Source organism: Pantherophis guttatus, chromosome 2 (assembly GCF_059756535.1).
Source record: "Pantherophis guttatus breed Tessera chromosome 2, ASM5975653v1, whole genome shotgun sequence".
Lineage (NCBI taxonomy): Eukaryota > Metazoa > Chordata > Lepidosauria > Squamata > Colubridae > Pantherophis > Pantherophis guttatus.
In genome coordinates, this window is record NC_142064.1 from 285,584,988 (window position 1) to 285,598,815 (window position 13,828).

Sequence of the window (13,828 nt, forward strand, 5' to 3'; positions counted from 1 at the left end):
CCACCAGTGGTCCTTGGACAACCAGTTGGTGACTGCTGGACTATTCTAATATGTTTGTGAGAACCACATTGGATGTGTTAAAAGCTTACAGTTTGCACTTGATCTGATCTAACCATAATACACCATTCTTCATTGCTTCTTCAGATCAGTTATGGAATTGTTTCAGAGGCTCTGAGTGATAAAAGACAAATTCCTTTTTTCCATCAGATGCTCCCCCAAAATGGGATCCAGTATCCAGGAATTGTCCAACTCCTCCTCCATTTCAGATGGACTTTGATTGGTCTCTTTGCACCAGACACAAAGGAGGGAGAGAATTTCATGAGAACTTTCACTCCTATCCTTGTCAGAAATGGAATTTGTGTGGTTATCTCAATGAGTAGACATACAGAACCTCTCAGAAATGCCATCTCTAAGTGGAGAAAAGTCAATGTCTTTGTTCACTTCATAGAATTTGCTTCCCTTTTGGATAGAATTTTCCACATCCATTTAGCAATTGCAGGTTTGTCAGGACCCATTGAAGGGAAAGTCTGGATCACAACAATTGTGGAGAAAATGACAATGAGAAGCAATACACTTTTCAAATATATCCATAGCATTTGGGCCTTTGCTTTTCAGGAAAGAAAATGGCCAAATGATGACGCCTTTCAACCCAATCTTTTCAAGGATTCCAAATTTGAAGACCAGTTTTTTCGCTGTTCTTTTTCAAAGCATGTCCTTTCCGTCAAGGGCCGGAGACGATGCACCCAGATAGCACCACTGGACATGCAAGAGAAAAAGAATAGAATTCAGATACAAAATGAGCACCGTTTTTATACTGTTGCTAAGACTCTGGCCCATGTCTTGAATGTTGCATATTCCTCAATATCTAGGAGGAGCAAAATGGAGAAGAAAGAGAGATTTGGGGCTCCAAGGCTAGAGCCATGGCAGGTATGGGGTTGTGATAAGGATCCATCATACCTAGTTCCTATTTAGAAAAAAATCCAATGCTGATATAGGGGAACCATTGTTCTCCAAAAACCCAACAAGTTTGGCCAAGCTGAGGCCAGTTTTAGTTCACAGGATTATGTTCCAAAGAGCAGGCATAGTGACAATTATATTTTTATATTAAACACTGCTATTATAAAATTATTTAAAATGTATACATTGTAAATAAATTCCTGTACTTATGGGTTTGTAATTAGCATGATAGAATTTTATACTCATAACTGTCAGCTAAACCTGGGAGCATTTAGCTTAACCCCTCCTCACTGCAGGAATCCAATTAATGCTTTTCAGACTGGTGGCTACTCAGTCTTGGCATTTAGCCGTAGCATTTACCCTAACTCTCACCCTCACCCTCACCCTCACCCTCACCCTCACCCTCACCCTCACCCTCACCCTAACCCTAACCCTAACCCTAACCCTAACCCTAACCCTCACCCTAACCCTAACCCTAACCCTAGCCCTAGCCGTCACTCCACCCGTAACTCACTACTCACTTCCAGGAGTCCGATCCTGACCAGATCAAGGTTGACTTAGCTTTCCATCCTTCCAAGATTGGTAAAATGGATACCCAGATTGTTGGGGGCAATATGCTGATTCTATAAACCACTTAGAGTGGGCTGTAAAAGCATTGTGAAGTGGTATATAAATCCAAGTGTTATTGCTATTCAGGCAAATAATCTAGAGGGGACTGAACATCTCTTATTCACTAGTTCAGCTATAAAATGGCTCCTCCTTTTAGGATGTTTCAAGTTGCTTTCAAAATTCCTGGATGTTTCAATTCTAGTTCCATCCCTTTCTGGAGAAGAATGAGTTTTGCAATTTTTCCTGGGAGAAACTATACTTGGACCAAAGTGGAAATGTAGCAGCAGATCTGAATATCATAAGTTTGCTTTTTCCCAAGAAGGATCCCATCAAAGAGCAACTGGGGAGTTTTGAAAGACAGAGGCTTATTATCAACCAAGATGCTCTTTCACAGCTAAAGTTGCTCAACAAGGTGGTTGAAAATATTGGCAATTTTTCTCTCTGTATGGTTGTTGTTAGGATCCCCTGAAAGAGCAGGCTCAGATATATTTTAATAGCTCATATCTGACCACAGTTATTCATGCTTTTGTTTCACCCCACTGGGATAGGCCTCCTGCTGCTAGGAAGGTCATCCAAGGTGTTCAATCAAAATGGAACCACAATGACTTGTCCAATATGAGATAATGCCTTAAACTAGAAAAATGAAGGACTGAAAATTTCCTTGACTGCTTCCCCACAAGTCTTTCTTAACACTTGTAATAATGAGGGTCAATTTTTAATAAAATGCTACTTAGATTTGATCTTTGGCTTGTAAGCCATCTAAAAACCCCTTGAATGGAATTTATTTATCTTAATTGTCAGCTACCTTAGGTCTTCCACTGGAACAAAGATTTCTCCAAATTTAAGGAATAAATAAATTTGGGTCTGTTTTTCCATGTCATGTAATTGTAGTTCTAATATTGGGAGGCAGTGGAGGACAGGGGGTCCTGGAGTGCTATGGTTCTTGGGAGCTGAAAGAGTTGGACACAAGTAGTGACTAACAACAAAACTGTAATTCTTCAATGGAAACGACCTTGTCTTAAATACCTCACTTGCAGAAGTGGGTTGCTACCAGTTTGTACCGTTTCGGGAGAACTGTTAGTGGAAATTTGGTGTGGTTCCCCGAACAGATAGTGACCTCTGACTGGCCCCGCCTCCGAACCGGTTCCTCTTGTTCTCCTTGCCTACCCGATGCTCGCTCGCCCTGCCTGTCCACCAGCTCTGCCCACCCACTACTTGCAGAATCTAGCCAGGTACTTCTGCTCACCGCTGCTGGCAAAGGTAAGGCCGAAGGGCATTGGCCAGTGGGTGGGCAGGGGAGGGAGAGCTGGTGGAGGGGAGATATCAGCAGTGGGTGGTGGACTGATGTGCGTGGGGAGGGAGGGGAGCATGCGGGAGATCGTGGCACTGTATTGGGCATTTTCCCCTGCTGGTCTGGCCTGCGAGGGAAGCACGTGGGAGATCTTAGCTGAAGTTTACTCGTGAGCAATATTGGCTGGGAGAGGAAGGGAGAAAGGCCAATGGTACTCACAAGTAAACTGAGGCTCCTAAGGGGGGGTTGAGCCTCCCCACCCACAAGATGTTCACCTGAGGACATTGCTGGCAGCCACTTCCTGCACCTCCCGTCCTGTGCTCTTCCCTCTGCTGCTCGGCCTCCTCGATGCACAGAGGCAGGAGGTGGCGGTTTCTTTCACTGCCTGCGAACTGCTGGCTCCGAGCAGCAGATTGAGTAAGCCAGCGATCTGCCAGCTGCCTCTATTCTGTAGTTTACTTGTGAGCAAGTTTACTCGTGAACATGGTGCTCTCAAGTAAACTGCAGATTACAGGAAGCCGGCAGATCCCTTGCTCTGCTGCTCACCTGGCAGAGTGCAGACTGGCAGCTCCGGGTTGTCTCTCAGCCGTTGTGTGCAGGGAAAAACCTTGCAAAGTAAAGAAAAATTTCTCTTGAGTGTGAGAATTTAATTGGCTTACAGTCACAAGAAGTTTTTCTTTACTGTGGAAAAGTGTTTCCCTGCACGGAACGGCTGAGAGATGACCTGGAGCTGTCACTCTCTGGTAAAATGCACGTCTCGCAGTGGGTCGCAATTTGGGGTGGCAGGTGGGGTGGGGCATGGGGGGGATCTCGGGAAGCTTTGCAGGTGCATGGCTACAAAGATTGCTGGGCCAGCTCCCATCTCTCTTCTGGCCAGCACCTCCTGAAGCCGCCAGCGTTGCATGCAGCTGTTGTGCTGGGACTGATAGGGGCAGCAGGAGCCCTCTCCTGTCTTTCTCCAGCTGTGTGGGAAAAAATGGAGGAGGACTTCACAAACAAAGAGAATTCTCTCTTTTGGCACCAGAGCCAAAGCTAAAAGAAACTGGAGGGGAGAAAAAGAGGGAGGGTAGGAACAGGGGAAGGGCATTTTTTTCATTGTTTTAATTCCATAGCAATTTCTACTTAGTTGTTGGTTCTATAATAACCAACTACTGTCAAGGTTCAGTGCAAGTATTACAAACTAACGAGTCTTAATGTCTGGTTAAAATGGGTAGTACTTCCATTTAAAGAAGAAAAGCATAGCTCAGACAATTGCTATGATTTTTTGCTCCTATATTCTATTGTTTAGGTATAATTTTTTGTTAATATAGAAATTTTACTTACAGCCTATTAAACAACGGAGCTAGCTGTCTGCCCGCAATCATGTGTATCTATTAGGAGTAAATCCGACTGAAAGGGAGAAGCCTTACTGCCAATTAAACATGCATAGGCTTTACGTAGTTGAGAGGTAGGGTATTGATTAGTATTAGGTGTATTATAGAGAGAAATGAGAACTTCTAGAACAATGGATACTTTGTGCCCAGACCAGGTGTGTGTGTGTGTGTTTGTGTGTGTGTGTTTGTGTGTGTGTGTGTGTGTGTGTGTGTGTGTGTATGTGTGTGAGAGAGAGAGAGAGAGAAAGAGAGAGAGGGAGAGAAGGAGAGGGAGAGAAGAAGGAAAGAGACAAAGAAAGAGAAAGAAAGAGAAAGAAAGAGAAAGAAAGAAAGAGAAAGTATTGTGTGTGTGAGAGAAGAGAGAGATACAAAGAAAGACAGAGAGGAAGGGAGAAAGAGAGAAGAAAGAAAGAAAGAAAGAAAGAAAGAAAGAAAGAAAGAGAGAGAGAGAGAGAGAGAAAGAAAGAAAGAAAGAAAGAGAAAGAGGAAGGGAGATAGAGAGATGAGACAGAGAAAGCAAAAGAAAAAGAAAGAGTAAGAGGGAGACAGAGAGAGACAAGAAAGAAAAAGAGACAAGAAAAAGAAAGAAAGAAAGATAGACGAAGGAAGGAAGGGAGAGAGACACAAGAAAGAAAGAAAGAGAAAGGAAAAAAAGGAAGGGAGAGTGTATGTGTCTGTGTATATGAGAGAGAGAGAAGAAAGATATAAAGAAAGAGGAAGGAAGGGAGGGCGAGAGAAAACTCTGTGCTATTATTTTTAATTGTTCCATTATTTATCATGTGTTAATATTTTACACTGTCCCTACACCTAGAGTGATTTTATTGCCTTTCTTTTGCCCAGGGCTACCACATGTTTTTCAGGGATTTACATGCATTCAATGTCTATAGTCCAGAGCATGAATATGTGTGTGTTTATTTTGTACATCAGGTTGCATAAATCCATCTTAATATGCTATTCCTGGTATGTGATGCTTTGTATACAAACAGAGAAAGAAGGACTCTTGTGATCTTTGACTTTTAGGCTTCAGCCATAAACATCAACCATAATACTAATGACTGTTTTGAACAATATGCGCGAATGGCTATTTTATATGTGAAATTATGACTGAAATATTTTGGACCTATATTGGTTCTCACTGTCGGGAAGTTTCTCCTTAGTTTTAGGTTGCTTCTCTCTTTGTTCAGTTTCCATCCATTGCTTCTTGTTTTACCTTCTGGTGCTTTGGAAAATACATTGCCCCCCCCCTTCTTTCTGGCAGCCCCTTAAAAGCCTGTTGCCTATCACACTCTTGGGCAAAGCATGGGAGCCATTTCCTCCTTTCAGTGGCCCATGAAAGTACATCTATAGTATGTAGATAATAAAGTCGAAAAAAGGTGAACAACATTTTTATAGAACTATGACGTGAGTGACATTGAGTTGGCCACACCCACCCAGTCACATGACCATCAAACCACACCCAGTGTCACATGACCAGCAAACCATGCCCACAGAATAAGCCACACCCACAGAACCGGTAGTAAAAAATTTTACAACCCATCCCTGCTCACTTGGCCTTAGAAATATCTCTTTCGCACACAGGGTTCATACTCATGTCCCATGTGCTGCACAAAAACATGCCTGGGTCATGCTTTTTAAGTGACATGTTCTCATGATTTCATCCCCACTCATCCTCACTATAGTTCTAGAAACTAGGCAGTAATTGTTAGTCTTATTTCACCAGCATGGTAGCTGTATGAATTGAAAATATAAATGTACAGATATAACTCAATAATACCTCATTTGAGGTTGATGGCCCTAGTTGGTGAAGATTTTTGTCTTCATATCTTAACTGGAACAAAGATTTGGGTGATTTTCAAAGGGGAGGGGCTTTGCAATATTTTACTTAGTCCAAGAGAAACCTTTTCTTGATCTAGTGCTCAAAGTTTCTTTCTTAAGCACAGTTTCTTTTTATTTTAATCATCAATCAATCTAATAAATAAAAATTTGGCAGATATTTTAGAATGAATGTTGTTTTTCTGCTTAGTCTCTGCCTCAGTCCAAATGTGTGGACAATTGTCGCCCTGGATTTGTAAAACGGGCTCGGAAAGAAGAACCAATTTGCTGCTACGATTGTATTCCTTGTCCGGAGGGGACCATCTCCACACAGGAAGGTGGGTGACACCAGAGAAACTCTGGCTTTCCTGTCTCTCGGTATCAGCTGTTGTCCAAATAAGATCTTTCTTGGAATGTAAAAGGAGGAACTATAGAAATAATATTACTTAATGTTTTCTCAGATACTGAAAAATGCACCAAGTGCCCAGATGACAAATATCCCACTGATGACAGAATCCAATGTATCCCCAAAAGAATAACCTTCCTGTCCTATGAAGAACTTCTGGGCATCATCCTGGTCTCCTTTGCTGTACTCTTGTTTCTAACAACAGGCTTTGTTTTGGTCATATTCCTTAAATACCTAGAAACTCCCATTGTCAAAGCTAACAACCGGGACCTGTCCTACATCCTCCTGGTTTCCCTCTTGCTTTGCTTCTTGTCCTCCTTTTTCTTCATTGGCCGACCAAGGAAAGTCACCTGCCTTCTCCGACAAACAATGTTCAGCATCATCTTCTCAGTAGCTGTGTCTTGTGTGTTAGCCAAAACAATCATGGTAGTGCTGGCCTTCCTGGCCACGAAACCAGGGAACAGGGTGAGGAGATGGTTGGGGAAGAGCTTGGCCAACTCCATCATCCTTTCTGGTTCTGCTGGAAAAATTGTCATTTGTGCAATCTGGCTGGGAGTTTCTCCTCCATTTCCTGATTTTGACCTGCACTCCCAATCAGGAGTGATCATCCTTCAGTGCAATGAAGGCTCTGTGACCATGTTTTATGTGGTTCTCTGCTACATGGGTTTCCTTGCTGCCATTTGCTTCACAGTGGCTTTCCTGGCCAGGAACCTGCCTGGGGCCTTCAACGAAGCCAAACTGATCACCTTCAGCATGCTGGTCTTCTGCAGCGTCTGGATCTCCTTCCTGCCCACCTACTTGAGCACCAAAGGGAAATACATGGTGGCCGTGCAGGTTTTCTCCATCTTGGCTTCTGGGGCTGGCCTGCTGGGCTGCATCTTCTTCCCCAAGTGCTACATTATCATCCTGAGACCAGATCTAAATACTAAGGAACATTTAATAATAAAAGTCGGTATCTGATCATGAAGTAGTTTCTTAGAGTCATAACACTTAATTGTTTATTACAGTTATTATTGAGTTTGTATGCTTCTTTTGACAATTAAGGCAGGGGTGAAATCTAAAATTTTTGCCTATCGGTTCTGTGGGCATGGCTTGGTGGGGGGGTTTCCTGTGACTGAGTGGCTGTGGCCAACTCGATGTCACTCATAGCCATGCCCACTTAGTCAGAAGACCCCCTCCCATTAAGCCATGCCCACAGAACCTGGTAGGAAAACTTTTTAAATTGCTATTCAGCTGGTGTGTCCTTACCTTTCTCCTGCGATTTTGCCCACCCGCCCCATTCCCCGGAGTTGGGGAATGCACCATTCCCCGATTCCTACTGCTCACCTTTCTCTCCTTCTTGAATGAGCCGCTCTGGTCCATGTGCCGGCTGCGCAAGCACACACCCAACCTGCTGCTGAATTAAATAAATGGTGTGTGCTCGTACAGCCAGTGCGTGGACCAGAGTGGCTCATTCAAGAAGGAGAGTGAGCGACTCCGGTACCTTTCGGGTGCTTGCCTTCCCTTACATCCAGCTGCGGGAGAACTGTAAGCAGTAGGAGTCGGGGAATGGTGCATTCCCTGACTCTGGGGAATGGGGCGGGTGGGTGGGTGGGCGGAGCCTCCAGCTGCCATTGCTACCGGTTCTCTGAACCACCGGCCATCATCGCTACCTACTGTCCTGAGCCAGTCCGAACCGGGAGCATTTCACCCCTGAATTAAGGTTATTTAAAATCAAAAGAAATAAACATACAAAAAATGTAAGACTAATTTAAGATAATTATCAAAGTGTAAAATAAATTAATTAATAATTTAAATTGTGATGAAACTAGTGAAGGAAAAGATACGAAATGAGACAGTTATATTAACATAATGCATCTTCAGAGGAGACAAGACTTCCCAGATTGGGGTGAGGGGGAGGGATACGACATCATCTATCTCCAGTCCTCAACACAGTCCTCTCAGCAGTTCCAAGAAGGCTCCACACCCACTTGCACTACTTAGGTGATCCTGAGGGCAGAGATCAACCTCCAGGTGGCTTTCATGACTCTCTAAAAGGATGCAAATGACTAGATGTCTGCAAGGAGTATAAATCCTTCCATTCCCCACCATCCAGTCAGAGCTGAAGAAGCTTCTTGGATGAGAAGTGAAATGTCTTCAAAGAAACATAAAACAGTCCAATTACCTCTTGAAAAAAAGCACCTTTGGGACATCAGCATACTAGAAAACTGCACTTCAACTGTAGTCTCAAATGAGGGTGAAATTGAACAAAATAAAACAAAATAAAGGGTGAGTAGAGAGGCTTTCATTGCAAGGGGTGGAACTTCCATTTCACTGGGGACAGAACTTTACCTCAAATTTTGGATATTATGGGCATCAAATAAAATACCATCTTTTGTTCCTTAAGCTTTAAGACCTGATTCTGTAGATAGCTTCCAGCTCCTTCCCTCCCTATTGCTTAACTATAATTCTATTTTGATTATAGTTTCCATTTTAATTATTTATTTTTCTTTTATGATTTTAATGCTATAAGTTTCCCAGAGTTGTTTCAAAACAAGATGGGTGGCAAATATGCTGAATGAATGAACGAACAAACAAACAAACAAACAAACCAGCAAACAAGCAAACAAACAAATGTTTGAAACAAGTTTACCAGTCAGTGGGTGGGATCCTCTTCAGTCCATTTAAAAAGAAAGAATATCACATCTTTCCAACTTTATAAAATCTTTATTTTTTGCAATCTTTTGTAATATACTATAAAGAGGTGATTTTAGAGTTGTTTTTGGAAAACTTTCCCCAGCTGAAACTGGGGAAAGTCTAAAACTCTTTTGGCCAGGTGTTCAGAGCCATTAACGAACCGAGTTCCTGACATGCGAGGAATGAGCTCATCCTCCCTTGAGCTGACCTCTTTTTCTTTTGGGATAAGTTTTTTTTATTTTTTAAACATACAAACAAACATACAATACATCTTTTCTGAACAGAATATTGGCCCGGTCTTAAATTTGTACAGATTTTTGTTCATCTTTAACACAATTTTATATGTTCAATTTTTCTCATAGCATTTATTCTCTCAAATTTTAAGAAACCAATATTACCCTTCTTCATAACGTCTCATCCTATTATAGTTCAATTTTTCTTTTCCTTCCTTAAAATTTGAACCCCTAAATTTACATCCATATAACATTGTACAATCCCCAATTATATCCTTAAATTCTCTTATTCTAATCACCAATGATTCTTTTATCAGCTATTCCAAATAATACAATTCAAGATATTAGTAGAAACCAATTAAATAAATAGAGAAACCAGCAATCCAAAATTAATAGGGCTATCAGTGCATGTAACATAGATGTCTCTGCAAGTAAGATTATCACCCCTGATGTCAAACAAAACCAAGCATTTAATAGTGAGTGCCATACCATGTGCATTAATCAAACAGGTGGCAAGAAAGTAGGGGCAGTCATGCACGACACAGGTTATGTAGACAGTTAACATAGGGTCAATCAATATGGACTCAAATGTCTATACACCAATGCACAGAGTATGAGGAATAAACCGGGTGAATTAGAAATTCAAGTAAATGAGGGCAGGTATGATATTGTTGCCATTACGGAAACTTGGTGGGATGAAACCTACAAATGGAACATACATCTAGAGGGATTCAAACTATTTAAACGAAGTAGACTAAATTAAAAGAGGAAGTGGAGTTGCCCTAGATATAAGAAATAACTACATCTCTACAGAAATAGAGCACAACAATGATGAAAATTACCTTGAATGCATTTGGTTCAATATTAAAGGAGGGGGGATGATCTTCCCATAGGTCTATACTATAGGCCACCCACAAACAGAGGAAGTAGATGGACTTTTTGCTAGTCAGCTAACTAAGGTATGTAGGAAGCAGATTGCAATAGTAATGGGGGATTTTAACTACCCTGACATTAACTGGGAGACAAACTCTGCACCAAGTGGAAGATCCAACACGTCTCAAAGATCACCCAAAAGTTGATATCTCTAAGGCAAATGAAATTTCCCCTGAGCAATTTTAAAATCACTTCCAATTTGTGATTCAGACCAGTGCCCTATAGACCAGTGACTATCTATGATTTTTCACTATACTTTTCTCCAGTTTCTCCTCTGCACATGGAGGTCCAGAGGTAGTTCAGGATCCCCAGAGGAGATGTCTTCTTACTTATTATTATTATTAACATCCTGGTTTGTGAGATCTCTCATGATATTCCTCCAGTGATCGCCTTTGACGTAAACATCAGACTGAGAAGCAACTTGAAAGGAATCTTACATGAGAAAAGGATAAATGTCTCAGGTCAAACTCCATGTGGCACAAATTTGGGGGCATTCAGGGACTGTACTTCTTGAATGTACCTTTCCTTTCTCTCCTTTCCAGGTGCAGTTCTTCCAGTCAAGAAAGTTAATCTCATTTTCATCTTGTGACAGTGCTTTGAATTCTTTGAACTCTCTTGTTCTTCCTTAGAAACAGGAAGGGGATTGATTCAGCCCCATGAATTATGGACCTCCTCCTTCTGCTTCTGCTGCTGCTGATGTCCCAGCCAGTCTCTGGGAAGCTGAGAATGAAGTGCCTGCTAAGTTTGGAGAAACACGAGGGAAGAAAGCTACGGAGCTATTACAGGCCAGGAGACCACCTCATTAGTATAATCTCCACTGCCACAATAATATCCCATATAACTCTGTCTTTCAGCACAGCTCCTTATACTCAAGCTCCCTCGTAAGTCATTCAGTGTGATGGAGTTGCATTCCTTCCATTTGCAGTCCTAACACTCTTCTTCTTTTCTTTCAGTTATTTCTATATTGCAGGACTGTTTAATTTCTTGAATCATTTAGATTTCCATGGATTCTCTCTTATGTCTTATTTTAAGAGACCAAAATCCAAAGATGGAACAACCTCGCCCCCAAAGTCCAAATTATGCTTTGGAATAAAGGATGGCTTTTTTTTAGAATTGCTTTTCTGGATCATTTATAAGGCCTCTTTGCTGATGATTCTATTTTAATGATTGAATGATTTTGAATCTTGGTCATTGCAGAAATTAAAAAAGAGCACTATTACAAATAATGATATATTTTAAATATTAAATCTGCATTCCACCTTCTCAACACTCATAACAATTAAACTGTGATGGGTGACTATAATTGTATTCTTTTGTTGGACACTTTTGGTTTAAGACTGAATGGGTTTGTGGAGAAAAAGAGGAGGAAAGAGGAATAAATGAAATTATATTTTGTTGTTGTTAGAGATGATGCTAGGATGAACATTTTTTTTTTACAGTAGTTCATTTACTTACCCAGCAAGAATCCTACACTTCGTTTTTGCCATTCAACAAGTCAACAAGAATTCTCAGCATTTGTACAATCTCACACTTGGCTACAACTTCTATGACAATTATTTGAGCACCCTTGGCACTTCAGATGCCTTGCTTGACATACTTTCTACTGGAGAAGCCAATGTTCCCAACTACAGCTGTGGAAAGAAGGACAACCTGATGGCTATTCTTGATGGATCTCTTGATGACATCTCCATTCAGATGTCAACATTAGTAGGCACCTACAAAGTCCCACAGGTTTGTTTTTTTGTTTCTCTATCTGGCAAAGTGAGCTTGTTGTTGGTGGGTGGGTATAGATTCAATCATATCTTTTCTATGGAATTCATGAGCTGCTTTTCACCATGGCCTTTGTCATGGGTAGGGATTGGGATCCAAAGGAGGCCTAAACATTTACTCGAGCAAGATTTGAGCAGCTGGACACAATGTTAAATAGGGAACATTTAAGCAAATGTCTGAAATGAACTGATTTGCATTTGCAGTGGTCTAGAGATAGAAGACATAGCATGTCTATTATCTGAATGTCAATTTTATTAGAAAAGAGAAAGAGCAGTATCTCAGACCCCAGATTAGACTAATAATTATACTCAATCTTCCTAGTATTCTGCATTTTGTATTCTTTATCTTGATATGGCTTAAGGGTTAGGAACATTAGACTGTTCCAGGTGTCACCAACCTTTTGGACCTCAGGGACCACCAAATTCATAATTTTAAATCCCGTCAACCACTAATATGATTTTTTTTCAAAAGATAAATAGTATTTAGTGCAATATAAAAAATGCAAATAATTTTTCTGCAGACCACCAACATTTTCTCGCAGACCACAAGTGGTCCTTGGACAACCAGTTGGTGACTGCTGGACTACTCAAACATGTTCGTGAGAACCACACTGGATGTGTTAAAAGCTTACATTTTGGACTTGATCTGATCTAAACATAATACACCATTCTTCATTGCTTCTTCAGATCAGTCATGGAATTGTTTCAGAGGCTCTGAGTCATAAAAGTCAAATGCCTTTTTTCCATCAGATGCTTCCCAAAAATGGGATCCAGTATCCAGGAATTGTCCAACTCCTCCTCCATTTCAGATGGACTTTGATTGGTCTCTTTTCAACAGACACAGAGGAGGGAGAGAATTTCATGAGAACTTTCACTCCTATGCTTGTCAGAAATGGAATTTGTGTGGTTATCTCACAACAATTCTCAATGGCTAGAGCTACAGACCCTCTCAGACGTGCCATTTCTAAGTGGAAACAAGTCAATGTCTTTGTACACTTCATAGAATTTTCTTCATTTGAGGATAGAGTTCTCCACATCCATTTAACAATTGAAGGTTTGCCAGGACCCATTGAAGGGAAAGTCTGGATCACAACAATTGTGGAGAAATATACAGTTACAAGGCAAACACATTTCAAATATATCCATAGCATTTGGAACTTTGCTTTTCAGGAAAGAAAATGGCAAAATGATGATGCCTTTCAACCCAATCTTTTTCAGGATTCCAAATTTGAAGACCAATCTTTTCGCTGTTCTTTTTCAAAGCATGTCCTTTCTGTCAAGGGCCGGAGACGATGCACCCAGATAGCACCACTGGACATGCAAGAGAAAACGAATAGAATTCAGATAAAAAATGACCACCGTTTTTATAGTGTTGTTAAGACTCTGGCCCATGTCTTGAATGTTGCATATTCCTCAATATCTAGGAGGAGAAAAACAGAGAAGAAAGAGAGATTGGGGGCTGCAAGGCTAGAGCCATGGCAGGTATGGGCTCCTGACAAGGATCCATCAAACCTAATTCCTAGTTAGAAAAAAATCCAGTTGATGTGGTGGAACTATTTCAACTTCCTTGTTCTTCCAAACACAAGTAAGGCCAGATTTAGTTCACAAGATTATGTTCCAAAGAACAGGCATTGTGACAATTATATTTTGATATTAAACACTCCTATTATAAAAATATTTAAAATGTATACATTGTAAATAAATTCCTGTACTTATGGGTTTGTAATTAGCATGATAGAATTTTTATTTATTTATTTATTTATTTATTT